At 37.1% G+C, this 15,057-nt stretch overlaps 1 protein-coding gene across 4 annotated transcripts in view; it reads left to right on the top strand.

The window, feature by feature from the left end:
* The first annotated feature begins 242 nt into the window (after positions 1-242).
* Positions 243-15,057, top strand: part of ZNF366 (zinc finger protein 366) — a 35,689-nt gene continuing 20,874 nt past the window's right edge. For 3 of the 4 annotated variants that reach the window (XM_009093982.4, XM_009093983.4, XM_018918434.3), the window contains exon 1: positions 243-377. The gene's annotated coding sequence lies outside the window, so the exon portion shown is untranslated. Of the gene's footprint in view, positions 378-1,596; positions 1,647-15,057 lie in introns of all 4 variants that reach the window. The other variant, XM_018918436.3, reaches the window with a different exon arrangement.

Here is a 15,057-nt window from a genome sequence, read left to right as displayed (position 1 = left end):
GCAGATATAATACTTGAGGAATTCCTTTTGGATTGGATATATTTATTTTTCCAAACATTTTGTTTGAGAGAAAACGAGATTGCTATCTGCTGTTTCCTTATTTTTTTGCAGGAAAGCAAAGGGTTGTTGACTTCCTCTCCCCTCCCTTCCTTCCTTCTTTCTGAAGGTACTGTACTCATCTGAAAAAAAAAAAAGAGAACGAAATGATTGTTCCTGTTCTCCTTCTTAAGTCATTTGAAACATTGTCCCTGCTAGTTTTTTAAGTTTACTGCAATCTCTGCACGGGGGGGAGGGAGACAGCGGGAGAGAGAGACAGATATTACAAACATCAGAGCAGGTAGTGTTTAGGGCAAGACTCCTTCCAGCTTCAACAACTGGTAAGTTAAGTAAAATGCTTTTATGGTTAACTCTTTAAAAGTGCAATATATATATATATCTGTGTTAGTATTAAGAAAAGGCGTTAATTAGAGACACATTTAACTGATAAAATAATAATAACCATATGCATTAATAAGCAGTCTATTTGTGCTAGAGATACCTATAGTATGGTTTTTAGATACTGGTGCTATTACCATATGGTTTAACCTATGCAGATAGGAAAGTATTTTCCAATGAGGCTGACAATATTAATAATATAATCTCCTGTGAATTTTGCCTATATAAGTCCTGCTACGAGAATCTTGTTACAGGCTTCATTAACTTTATCCCAACAGTTTCAGCAAGATTCACTGGGCCATTGCTAAAATATAGAGAGGAGCTGTGTCATATGGGAATCAATGTATTTAATTTATCATCTGCCAGTACTGAAGTTTGCTCCAACACATCAACCTGTGCTATAATGAGAGAATAATTACTGGGGCTGGTTTTGTTCCCTTCAAACTTCAGTGGTTTAGGATTACACATGTTTATCTCTACTCATCTGTGTATATGATTAGTCTAGGAACAATGACATTTAGGAGTGGTAAGATGGTTCCTGGATCTCACTTGGAAAAAAACAAAACAAAAGAAAAAGTTCATGTTGTGCAGTACATAACAGCACTGAAGCTGATCACCCACATCAGTAATAGGACAGACTCAATTTTATATCCGTTTGCAAGTTTTTAGACAGCAATTATGTTTTTCATATTGATCATAAATGCATCAGAATGATCAGAATTGCCATGTGAAATGAGTGACTGAATGCAAGAGTATGTTTCAAATATTGCATGAGAAAAATCCCCCCCTGCTTTTATAAAAAAATCTGCTTTTATAAAAGCAGAATGCAGAGGTGGGGCAAGAAATAGGACAGGTGTCCATTTCTTCGCAAAAGGAGAATTTGCTCATCTTATGATTAAGTGTTTCTTCAAGCTGCTGCTCTCTGAAGTGCAGGGTCCACTGAAGTGCAGGATGCCCAGAGCCCTGACAGAGAGGCTACAAATGGTGGGAAAATATTGCAGAGGGCTGTCAGGCAGCTCCAGCTGCCCTGCTCCAAATCCTTCTCCTGCCAGGGTACCTGGGCTGCACTTCTGCCCTGGGACAGCCTCCTGCTCCCAGATCTCCCTCAAACAACTAGTGGAAAAGACTTTCTGCCTCCCTCTATCTGGTGTCTTTCTCCAGGTTTTTCCATAAAGAGGAATGATATACCACAAATTCAGACAAGTTTCTGGGTAAGTTGTAGATTGCTTTTGCTTTGGGAGCAGCTAAAGGGGGCTTTGCCAAAGGAAATGGAAATAACTTCTTTCTTGAACTCCTTAGCTTAATGTTGCCACTCAGTCTAGTTCGGTATGAGTTAATTGTTTATTTCGTTATACTTAACTCACAAAAAATTTTGTTATCTGCTAATAATAAATGTGTGCCAGGTATTGATGTGAAAACCATCCGCCACATCTTCCCCTTGAGATATCTGGGTTTATTTTTATGTGACTATATACTGATTCAAATTAAAGACATGATTTGGACAGCTATTTTGATATGTCAAACACCTGGAATCTCAGTTTTTACATCAAGTGAGATGTATGGAGTCTTCCAAACACACATAGAAAATTACATAAGCTCTGTGTTTGTGGTGGTATTTTGTTCAAACTGCAGGGTATTAGTCTGGATTGCAATCACTTTTAAGTTTTTGGTTTGGTTGGTTGGTTCAAAAGTTGTTTGCCATGTAGGTAAAAGTAAGCTGCAGCCTTTAGGTCCAGGTTTTATTGCTAAAGATGATAAACATTTGTGTTTTCTTGATTTAGATCATATATTCAATAAATCCTTTCTCTGAGACATCATCTGAAAAACATAAATATGAACAAATTTGTTCAAATCATAGCAGGTGAACAAAAGCAGTACATACCCAGTCCCCAGTAATAAGCACAGAGAAAACTTTTTAACATGAATGCTTACGAATTTGACAGTAAAAAACAGACTTGAATTTTGAATTTCATTCTTATATTTTACCTATTAGGTTCATTTTCCTTTTAAAAATACATTTTTGCAATCCTTTGAAATTTATTTATTTTTACTTTGTCTAATTTGTTGCCAGAACCACTGTAACATGATTTAGCACAACATATCTTTCTTAAGGTGTCAGCAAGATGACTTTTTGGCTGACATGGTATTCCTATGTCACCAAGATATTTACAGCAGAGAAAGGTAGAGTCTGAGTCTCTATTGGGTGTAGATTTGCTACTAGTTTATGGCACAAATTAAATATTTATGCCATGAATTTTCAGTTATTCACCCCAATGTTTGTGAGAGACCGGACTGTTAACGGGTTATGAATCAAGTCTTAAAATTATAAGCCAATAATAAAAAGAAACAATTTGTGTTTATTTTGCTTAAAGTCTTACTGCTTCTACTGGTAATAGCCATATTTATGTATATAACTAAATAAGTAAATGATAAGTCAGTGTATGTATTTCCTCAGAGAATTATTTCAAGCTATTATTTCCATTTGAAGTGTTCTCACTTATAATGAAATAAAATATAGAAGATTATTGCTTTTGTTTGGAAATAGAAAAATAAAGCTATACCAAGAATGGCAGAGAGGTTATAGAAACAATTTGTAGTCTGTGAAAATCCCAAGTTAAGAGGTCTGGTTCAAAAAGCATAGGAGCTAAGAGATGTCTTTCTGTAAATGTCATCGCCTTTTTGTATTTAATACCAGCTTCTCTAATAGTGTAAACTATTGAGACTTTTTGGATGCAGAATAGTAGTACTGAGTTACATTCCTAGTAACATTTTGACATGTCTAATGTACATTTTTGACCAGGAGATAATTTGAAGCTTTGAATCTCAAGGAGGTTTAGTCTGTTTGTTTGGGGGGGCTTCTTGTTTGGTTTTTAAATTGTTTTTAATTCTTAGAAACAAGCGCACCCAAAAGAGCCTTGTTTTAGGACTATCTGGGTGCCGAGCAGAAAGTGGTTGTTTGAAAGACATGATGTACATCTCACAGAGTAATGTAGTGTCAGGTCTTTAAGGTGCTGTTCCTAGTAGTGCCAGAGAGATACCAGGATTTAGAACAGGATAAGTAAGAGGGGATGAATCATGGAAACAACCCAATTCAAGCTCCATACACTGGGATGGGAGAGTATGGATTTCAGACAGAATTTACATTATTTTCAGTCTTTGAAATTGCAAAGACTCAGTGGTGCAGAAAGGCTTCTGAGTGGACTGCTCCACTCTTCTGGACATGTCAGCAGGATCTCCTCATAAGAAACGAAAGCAGTAAAGGATGCATAAGGTAATGGGGATTTTATGTAGCTGTGCTGAAAGAACACAAATCAACGGTGTGTAAGGCAACATCTTATTTATTAGTTGATAAAAAATGATCCATAGTTTTGGAGCACCAATGCATGTTCTTCAGTACCAAGTGATCCAATCAAACTGCTCTTTCAAACAGACCTTGTAAGTGCTGTGAGACTTCTACAGATTGTTGTCAAATTCTTCATTTGTTTGATGGACTAATTTTATAACCCAGCAATTTTTTAAATATAAACCTCCTATTAAAATGAAATTGTTACTTTCTTTTTATGTGCAGTAACTTTCCATGATAAAGCTTATAATCTCAGAAGATCACTAAAAATAAAGGAATGTCATCTTGAAGAAGAAAGAAGTATAGACACACAAATTATGCAAAGCTTTTGAAAGAAAGAAACAAATCCTGGGGGAAAAAAAGATGGGCTTATTTTTGCTGAAAATTTGCTATTCTGAAATTGAGACTTTCCATTGCAGTAAAAATGCAGTGGTATTTTATAAATGACATTCAGATTTTTATCCAGTGAAGAGGCCTAAGTTAATCCTCAGCAATTATTTAAAACATGCACTGAGTTGCATGCTGGATGCACATTTTTTGTTTATATCTACCTGACAGGAACTGGTCCTTCTTGCTTGACTTCTAAAATACTAATGGTCCAGTGAAAAATATTACTTAATGTGTGGTTTAGATCCTTCCAAATGTAAAAAGATTTTTACTTGTTTCTGTAAAACTTTTTGTACATATTACTGTGCTCTGGATAAGTGAAACACAGTACTTTCTTTTTCAACCAAAAATTCTTAATGTACTGTAAAAACTGTAATGTCACTGCTAGTAATTAAGCTAAGTAATCATGTAGTAAAAGAAAATATTTTTGTGCTCTAGAGGTTATGGGAAGAAATTCTGTGAATAATTGTTTTTTCTGTTCACTTTCATTTCTAATTTCCTGCTTTTGATGTTAGAAAAAAACCTGTTATTAATTATTTAAATGTAAGATGGAAATACCACTCTATTTTTAATTTCTCTTCCCTTCCTCCCTCTTCTGCTATGGAAGCTAAAACCCTAACAGATTTTCCTTCTACTCCGTGGATAAGCAGGAATTAATTTGATATAAAGGGAAAATCTTAGATAAGAAGTGTGTTTCCTAAAAACCTATTTTTCCCTTGTCAATCTTCAGAAAAGTATACTTGGAAACACCCAACTTTTCATCTGCATAGGCTCATTAGAAGCACTAGAATTCAGAGAACACTGAAAAAATCATAGTTGACAATTGGTTTAATTACTAGAAGTGACAAGTTAAAATGAGTCTCCTACAGCGATAACATCACATTTTGCTAAGAGCCTGAAACAGGTAAAACTGATTTAAAATTGAAAGCAAGAGTGTGAGAAGGAGCACACATTTTTAGCTGTTCTCCTTGGATGATGCTGTAGTAGAGGGCATGTTAATACACAGCAAGACCTACACAGTCTTCTGTCTGTACTCCTGATGAAGAATAGACATCACCTAATTTCCCTGCATGGAAGAATTTTGGTCTTCCCACAATGGAGGACCAGATGTGGTGGTTCTGGGAGAGAACCAAGTGGCTTTGCCCCTTCCTGTTCTGACACCAGCCCCTCTGATAAGGCACAAGTGTGCTGGCTGGGAAGGACAAGATGATTTCTAGTCTTCCTTTAAATTTGGTCTGAAAGAGCCACTTATACTTCAGTCTTCCCCTTTTAGGGTTGCAATGTAACTGTTAGACCCTTTTTGCAGTGATGAAAGACTTCCTGTTTCATGGTGGGCTCTATGCTGGATCTGCCACTTAAAACTTTTTAAACTGGAAAGAGTAAGAGTTGCTCTTAACAACATGTAATACAGGGGATCTTGACCAAATCAAAAGGTATCCAGGATGGATGTGTTGGAATGTAGCAAGTATTTCAGGTTTAGTTGTTTCTCTGAGCTGCTTTCTAGAGTACATAGTGTTTCAGCTTTGGTGTTTCAGCTCCAGATAAAAATTGAGAGAGCATTATTTGAAAAGGCATCATCTGTCATACAATACTTCCAGTTGGCCTAATATTTTTCTACTAGTCTGCTTTTTCTTAAAAGTATTTAGAGTACACGTGTAATGAAAACAATATCAGGAGGTGGAAAGGGAAGGAATTACCTGTTTTTTGATCATCTGTCATCTTCTAAGAACCAGCAGAAGTTGTTTGAGGCATCTGGTAGGCACAAGCCTACCCTGAGTCAGTTCCTTACTGCAGATTTCTGAAGCGGTGAAGACCATCCTGTATTTTCCCAAAACCATTGTCCTGTGATAGGAACTCCAGAAAACTGTAGAGGACCTCCTGAAAGAGCCACCTGACACAATATGTTCATAGGTTCTCCAGAAATTAAGCCCATCCGTAGAACCACACAGCAAGGAATCATAGCAGTATGAATGCTATATCAAACAGTTTTCCTGCATAATGCTGCACTCACAATATGAAGTCACCAAGATTGCTGGAAGAATTTTTTGTCTGTAGGCACCATTTTGTCAGGTTGTCACAGAAAGTCACATATATCAGAGGAATGGTGCTCACCAACTCCTCTTTCCTCTGCCAGAAAAAGGGAAATATCAATCTTTCATTTCAAACACATTAATTGATTTTTTAACATCCCACAGAAAGTGAACCCCACTTAAACTTCAGCCACGGGTAAAGAATGCAGATTAATGGCTGCCACTGGATTCTGCAGGATAGTGACCAGGCCTCAAGAGTTCAGCCTAATGACTTGTTGCAAGAATTTTGACTAGTTTGTTTCCTGCTAAAAAACAATGAACAGGCTCCCACTGCAAGGCAATGAATCTGGTTAGGACAGTGAGTCGTGACAGAATTCATTAGGTAATGTTCCCATGCTAAGACCAGATCTTTACCTGCTATTTCTCCTAAAAGACTACAATAATTCCTATTAATTTTTCCATGTTTTCATATGTGATACTTGTTTTTACCAGGGAAAAGGTCCTGGATAGAATTATTTGGGATGGGATTGTGGAGGTATGGGCAGGGATTGGTACAGACAGTTTGATTAATACATAAGGTGATTTCTCATAAAACTTCATTTTATGATGATAGCTGGCCATTTTAAGTCATGCTGTAGAGTCACAGTGGTTTGATGGGGTTTTTGGTTTCCTTTTTCTTGTGAAAATCTGAACTGAGCTAGTATCCAGAGCATTACTCATGGTGAAGGAAAGATTAGTACTAGAGTGGTTTGGGAGATGTTCAGAATTTCAGGTTTCAAACTCTGTTGATTTTCTTTTTACCTTTTTTTTTTCTTTTTTGGCAAAAAAGAATTGCTTATTTATTTGTGATTCTAGTCTCTGTTCCAGTATCTGCTGGCGATACTTGGCTCAGTCTGAGCTGTCTTTCCCATTCAATATGCTAGTTTATTGAATTCAGTAAAACTATCACTTTAAACCTGTTTTAGTTTAAAATAATTAACCTCAAGAATTTTTCCCCATATTGACCAAAGGAATTTGTTTTCTAATTGATGAAAATTGTAGAAGCAAAATAAAACTTGTTTCGTATTTAATATTTTCTGTAGTTTTGGCAGATAGTGCCTATTTTTAAAACTTCCTACAAGTTAACAAAATCATTAAGAGCAAGATGCAGGATGTGCTTTGGGGATCAGCGAGGGAAAGTATTTTTGTTTGTTGAATCAGTCAAGGACAAGATTCAAGTTTGGCAACACAAGTGAAGGGCAAAGGCAGAGAGGAAGGTATCTTAAACTACTTTTTGCAGGTACTTCATACAGACAAAAATGCCATTCTGTGCTGGAACTGAAGAAGTAAATACATTTCTCTTCAAAGATTTTTTTTTTAATGAACCCTCATTGAATGAAATTTTGAGATGTATGTGCAAACGATAATTTTTCTGGACAATAAATACATATTCAGTGCAGTTTCAAAGTTTTATCAGAAGTTTTATGCTTGGCAGTTAGGAAAGCAGAACTCCCTAATCACCATGCAGATATATCAAAAAAAGTTCCTTCCAATGGCACAGCAATTTGCCTTAAGAGTCTTTAAAAATGCTTTCTAATTGATACGATTCCTGTTTTTTCCTTGTTGGGTCTCAACGAAATAAACACAGTGGTGTCCTTTATAACAGCACTGATATGTCTAATTCCTTTACTGTGTTTTCTATTGTACTTAGGTTCAGAGGGAAATATCTAAGTCATTATTAAGACAGCTTAATTACAAGTGAGTAATACAGGCTAATAAGGATTAATCCGTCTTTACTGCCAAGCAGCTTTTCCAGCAAGAAATCTGCTCAGTCTTCAGCTGAAATAAAATTTATTCATCTTTTCTAAATGAATAAGAAAGCATTATCTGGTGATTATTTTTAGTAACTGGACACTAAGATAAGTGTTTGGCAGCAGATATGTTTTTATAAATCACACACACACAAACACACACATAAATATATACCCACTTCTGTCACTTTGTGGGTGAAATCCTCTTCTTTCAGTTCTTGTAGGTTATTACATGTCTTACTGAAACACATGGTACCTACCACTTTAGCAACCTTCAGTTTCACTATGAGTTTTGAAATGTGCGAAACAAGGAATTGAGCACAAAATAAATACAAAAAAGCAATGGTTCTGCTGAGGACTAATTATACTCTTCCATGTTTAAAAAAACCTAACCTTTCATTAAAACTTAATCTGTTTCAGAAATATTTTACAAAATCTCTTCCATACAATCCTCTAATCCCTTGGCCCTTTTCCAATCAAGTGTACACATTTTATCTGGTCCTTTCTCTTTTGAGGTGCATGTGACGCTCATAAGGTGCCATTAACTGCTGATGGGGGAGCAGCTGACTAGCTTGAAGAACCAAGCTGAAGGTGGCCCTTAGCTACTCTTTAACACAGCAAAGAGATGGGAATAGAACAGACCATCTCTCTGGCCTCCATTTAGGTGATAAGGACACTGGGATTACAGTAGGAAGGAAAGCTCAGTGTATTTCCTTTTTAAAGGTCATGAGTGCCAGTGAAAGGTTTGCTTTCAAAATAAAAGCTCAAATAGGACAGCATGAGGGTTATGGAAGGGCATGATCATTCTAATTTTGGATGTTCTTCATAGATGATGTTTTCTTAAAATAACAGCTCAAACCCTCTCTGTTCTGTTTACGGTGTTTAATGATTGTGCATTGTAGGTGGAAAGATTATAGCCAAAGTGTTCTTTAAGGACTCCACACTCTATCAAACATTCCTATTTTGTAACAAAATCCTTCCTAATATTTGTATTATTCATTTGTTCTTTTGGTTCACTGTCTGTTTTTATATCTGTATGGAGAGAAAAAAAAACAACTCTAAAGCTTCATGGACATGATTTGATAATTTTCCAGAGGAAAAACTATTTAACACATAGGATTTCCACAGTGCCAAAAATGCATTATTTTAATTTGCATTGGCAGATATGTGATAGAGAGGAAACAGGGATGGAGTGATAGGACTTCTATAAACAGTGATTAAAGTGACTCCACATACTTTATAAAGGCAGGGACACTTCCATGGTTCCAGCATACAACATGAGATCACCTTATCCACTTAAGAAAAGGAAGAAATTTGTTGAATTGTCATCACCTCACAGCAGTCTAATCCCAAATCTTGTTCTCAGCTACACCCCAGATATTCCATAATTATTTCAGTGCAACACAGATGATGTCAGAGAGAGAATTAAGTAGACTGCTTAGGATGAGAGTTGTTTAATTAAGTATTTAATTGAGCTGGCCAATCCATCATTAATTCCAACGACTAGTGAGGGCAGGATCAAATTGCATTTCCACCGTGTCTTCTTGCACCAGTTATACTTTGCACGTTTGAAACTATTTTACTACATGTGCTGCAAATATCACCATTGTGGCAAACCTGATCTTCTCAGCCCTGAGCTTTGAGCAGGGTCTGAAAAATCAGGATACCTATGCCCAAATACTCTCAGGAACCAAGTCCTGTAATGCTTACATGTAACTGAATATGCACGGACAACATCAAATTTAGGGAAAAATACGACAGCCACAAGACAGGAGATTGATTAATTTCTCTCCCAAGGAGTTTGGACCCACATCTCTGACCGCTTAAGAGAGTGCCCTGCCTAAAGCCTGTGCTGGACTCTCTGGTCTCCTTCGGCTGGAGCTGGGCCTTTAAACTAATAAAAGTGCAAGTGCCAAGGGTCAGGGAGCAGAGAGAAGTCAGATGTGACTGTGAGGGGCTGCAGACTCCAACCCTCTGGAGCCTGGACTCCTCCCAGGTGTAACTTCAGGTTACAATCTGTTTGCAGGAAGTTTTTTAAGATGCCTGAAGATCAGGCTGGAAAGTTGACACAAAATGCCTTCCTGTTTCTTGTATTCTCCCTAGGACCAGTTTCTTGGGTTAGCTATACGGCTAGCCGGAGCTGACATGCCTGGTTTTACATCCCCCTGCGCCTCACCAGAAGCTCTGTTTCCCCTGAGCTGGGCTCAGGGGGCTTTTGGAGCAGCCGCGCAACGGGAGCGGCCGGGCCGGCGCCCGCCGCGCTGTGGGCAGGGAAGGGGCGGGGCTGCGCTGAGGGCCCCGGCCTGCCGGCCTGCGGCTGCTCCCGCTCTCCTGCGCTCCGGGGCGGCTTTGAATTCCGTGTCAGTACCAGCCAATTGGGCAGATGCCGGTGCTCAGCTGAGGACGTAAAATGTTGGTCTGTTTACACATTTTAAGACCATCTAGCCTTGTAGGCTCCTGTCATGTGTAGCTGTGGTTTGGGGTGACTTTGTGTAAACAGGTAACACTTCAGAGTCTGTTGACTTAACATTCATTTCATGATGCAGGTTGTCTCTGTATTGCTGATCATTTTAGCAAACAGAATAGAGAAATAGAGAGAGAGAGTGAACAACAGATGGAATACAGAAATGAAGAGGGAAGAGAAGGACTGAGAAAACTCATGAAGAGGAAGAGAAAATAGAAAAAAATAAAAGGAGAAAAGAAGGTTAAGGAAAAGAAAAATAAAGATCCAAACCAGCACTCTAAACTGTACTCCAAAACTACTTTGTTCATGACCTGAAATGACTAGGGAGGTCCGCAGGGCCAAGTACTGCTAGAGGCATTGCCAGTGAGCCCTGGGTAGACGGTCTGTGGGTAACCCAGACGTTCTGCTCTGTCACCCTCACCCACTCCCTTGCTAGGTGGCAGAAGGGCCGAGAGAACGGTAACAAAGGTGTCCCCAGAATAAGGACAGAGCACACATAAAAGCAACAAGAGGGATAGCAAAACATTTTCCTAACCTTACAACTGAGCTCCCAGCACTGGAGAGAAGAAATAAATCTGCAGTTACCTCACTGCAGCATCTGTCAACTTATTTTTGGTTTCATTGAATCAATGCAATCATGGAACACAAATTATTCCATAAACCCTATAAATGCATCTGATGCCACAAACAGTACCCCGGCTTTGGCAGGCTGCATGGTGGGACTGCTCCAGACCTTCAGCAGAGGAAATCTGAAAATCTTATTTAATACTTTCAGTAATTATCAAAATAAAATTTATCTGTAAGTCATGGAAAAGTGAATGTACATCATTTTGATACTATTTTAAGGCATTTTCTCTCTTATAATGAATACCAAAGTAACTATACTCGTGTGAAAGTGCTCATAGTGTCTTACTCACTAAAAATGAATACAAACAAGGAAACAAATTAATATAAGTTACACACAAATCCAAGATGATTTCAAAAACAGTGAAGGCAAATGGGTATGTTCAACTTCTGCATTTCTCAGCTAACATACAAAAAAACTATGCAAGTTAAAATATTAAAATTTGTGAGAAACAAAGACAATGCAGGGAGACTATTTCTACTGCACAGTTTCCTGTGAGAAGACCCATTTCTTTGTTTTGGTGACATCTCCCAGGCAATATTAATGCAGCTATGCTGGATAGGAAGCCCTTAGACTAGAAGGAATATCTAAAATGACTGAACTTCAAACGTGAAGCTAGGATGATACCAAAATAGCAAATGAAGGGAAAAAAATATTAATAAATAAGATGTCCTTGAAAGTTCATTACTTGTTGTATCTGTTTACTGTGTCATGTCAAGCTGTCAGATTTTTAATCAGCTAACTTTCTTTGGTTTTCATTAAGCTTGTCTGCAAAGGTTGCCACCTGCTGACATATGTTCTGAAGATATAAGTATTTTTTTGTTTGTTTGAGGACTAGATGGGTTCCTATCTCATTGGGCAGCAGAACCCATAACAAATAATAAGGCAAACTGTGAGAAGTACTTTCAGATTCCATTGGAAGTCTTCGCACAGGCCTTAGTGAGGTCTGATTGTGTCCTATGAAGAATTACAAAGGTTATCACTTTTATTTTACAAAGCATTCACTGAGGAAAAAAACTCACATTTGTTGATGGAAAGAAGAAGTTTTATCCTGAAGCCTGCTGTCATTAGATGAAGGTTATTTCCCAGGGAGAAGTGAAAAGACAGTGATCTTCTTGGTACTATCATACTAATGTAGGAAGAAAAAACCTGATCTGGTCCACTTCTCATTTTCAGTCATTCCAGATCATGTTCGTGTACAATTGCTCACTTATTTCCAATTCCAGTTTTATTAGTGATGATAATCCAAAAAGGGAAGAGTAATATTTATGGGAGTATCTTTATCTTGATAGCACTCTCCATTTAAGCAAACATATCCATTGTAAAAGTCATGGGGCAAGAAAGCTAATCCCCACAGACAATTGACTTAATGGTTAAATCATGGACTTCATTTGACATCTCACTTCAATGCATGTGAGACTGAGAAAACAAATGTTTGTAAAAGTGGTATCAAAAATATTTTGACTAAACTCAATGACTATTATTCCCAACTCAGGTTTGTTTTTCTAAAAACTTCCACTATATTTGCGTCCTCATCAACATCTGCGCTCATTGCTCACTCACACTTTCTGCAAATCCGTATTTATTTTTATGAGGTAGTCCATATTTCACAAGGTAGTCCAAAGTTTTGTCTTCTCCCAGCTCCAAACTATGATGTAAGAAGTGCTCTTTTCATTTAAAACATAAATAATCTTTTAGGTTAACTTCAAATACTGTAGCCTAGAAACTTGAAGGCTGATTTGAGTGTCTTAATACATACTTAGTTATGCATGCACATAATATCCACAGAGTTTATATACTCAGATTGAATTTATTAGCATACACTCTGTGTGTGTTAATGGGGTCCATTTTGCAAAATGTGTTCAGCTTGAAATGTGGATATTTATGCCTGGAGAACATGGATGGAGAGTACACCTTGCACTGACTTCCCTAAGGAATAGGATGGTAGGTTTGACACTGCTTTTAGAGAAATTCTGCTATGGGCATGGACATGTTTATTACCTTCTGCCTAGAAGGATTCATTGCTTTCATTGAAGGAAAATAGCAAGGAAATTTGTAAGGAGGGATCAGATGTGTACTACTCAAAAATACTTGGTTACCAGTAAAGGACATTTTCAACTTAGTACAGGTGTTCTTGGCATTTTCAATGTCTGACAAATAAGTTAAAGCTGTCTATATTCAGTAGGGAGCACTTTACTGCTGAAATGAAATTAGTTCAGTATAATAAAATTCCTCAGTCAGATCCTGAGACAGATGCAAGTTTTTCATAAATAGCAGATGAGAGAAAACTGTGTAAATAATTTGCTGCTTAGTTTAACAGCTGTATAACTGAATACTTTTAAAACCAAAACATCTTTGGAAGAGCAGACTGAGAGCTCATTAAACCTATTAAGATAATGATAATTATCGCCATAATAACAGTTGACAAGAATCAGTGATTGAAAAACAAAAAAAACCCAGCTGCTTGTTCAATAAAGCTGAAGCTCACCAACTGCTCAGCTTCAGCTCAAGAAATGTAATAGTGTTAAATTCGTCAGGAATCCTTACTGCATCCAACAGAAAGAGCTGTTAGTTTTAATTCTTTGCTTATTGACACCCATATTTCAGGCCTCAAAAGGAGAGCAGAATTGCACTCTTACAGGGCATGGTACAGTCCTACATGTTCAATTAACCGCGGAATTTCTCCTCCAGAGAAGAGAAGCTGTTTGGCCAATTGGCCCCCTTTTGACTTGCTCCACTTTATGTGTCTTATCTTCATCTGAAAGAGCAAACATAAGTGCAAACATCCTAATAAAGTAACCCATTAACCTTTGTCATATCTCTTTCACTTATCTTAGCCTTGTTTCTGCCTTTATGATTTTGTTGCCCAGAAGAAAAATCAGAACACTTGTAGTCAGTGTTTAAATTGGAGAAACTTCATAACCTCACATTTTTATGGCTGGACATGTTATTAATCTGTAGACAGAAAGTACTTTTGTCCAGAAAGTAGAATGTTGATTCTACTGAGTTCATAAGAAAATTTGCTGTTGACTCCAGTACTGGATATTGACTGGAGACTGTAACAATGTATTTGCTTGTAGAGTGAATAGCATCATTTATATACTTTCTCTAATCCTTTGTCTTGGAAATGAATGGACATGAGAAAGTAAATGGTGATTTATATTCTGCATTAAACACTCTTCCTCTTTCATGGAAGTTAACAAGAATATTAGCTGCTGCATGGATATTTTATTTCAGAAATTCCTTAACAACTATCTCAGTTCCCTCTAACTTTTCTTTTCTTGTTTTTAAAGGGCAGGAAAAGTTAATTTGTAGTTTTATTCTTCAAAATACTGTATTTCCATTTATATAAAGAAATAAAATTTGAGGATGCTTGTCTCTTCTACAGAAATTGACTTTAGTTCCGGAGTGCTCAGTTTAGTGGGCGATCTTATGTGTAAGGACCAATACAACATGGAAATCTCTCTCTCAGTGAGTTTCCAAACCAGCTTTTCAAACCTAGTAGCTTATCTATTACTGATAAAACCTCAAATTTTCTATGACCATCCAATGTTTAGAATCACACTACATAGCACTACATTTTAAATAATAAGTTCTGCAGAAAGAAAGAAGTTTAAAGTTCTTATACAGGAAACGCAAAAGGTCATAGGTGATATTTGAATATAAAAATATGTAAAGAAAAATAAATATTAAAATAATGCAAAAAATGAAATTGAAACTTCTTGGTGTTGAGTATTAAAATGACATCTGCTACTCCAGGGCCTGGTAGAAAAAGAGTACTGTGAACCTGTACTAAAACTTTAAAGTTCTCTGCTGAAGTTATTTAAAGAACAGGGGACTGTTCCCTGAGTAGATTTTGCATTGGGGTCAAACCTGTTGTCTCTTTTATGGTTTCCTCAGAACTCATGTTTTTGTGGAATCAAGTTCTGGACATAGTTAATATCATGCCTGCATTCAAATTTGCAAGGCTTTTTCACCAGAAT

This window comes from Serinus canaria, chromosome Z, assembly GCF_022539315.1.
Source record: "Serinus canaria isolate serCan28SL12 chromosome Z, serCan2020, whole genome shotgun sequence".
In the NCBI taxonomy this organism is placed as follows: Eukaryota; Metazoa; Chordata; class Aves; order Passeriformes; family Fringillidae; genus Serinus; species Serinus canaria.
This window is presented reverse-complemented; position numbering and strand designations above follow the sequence as displayed.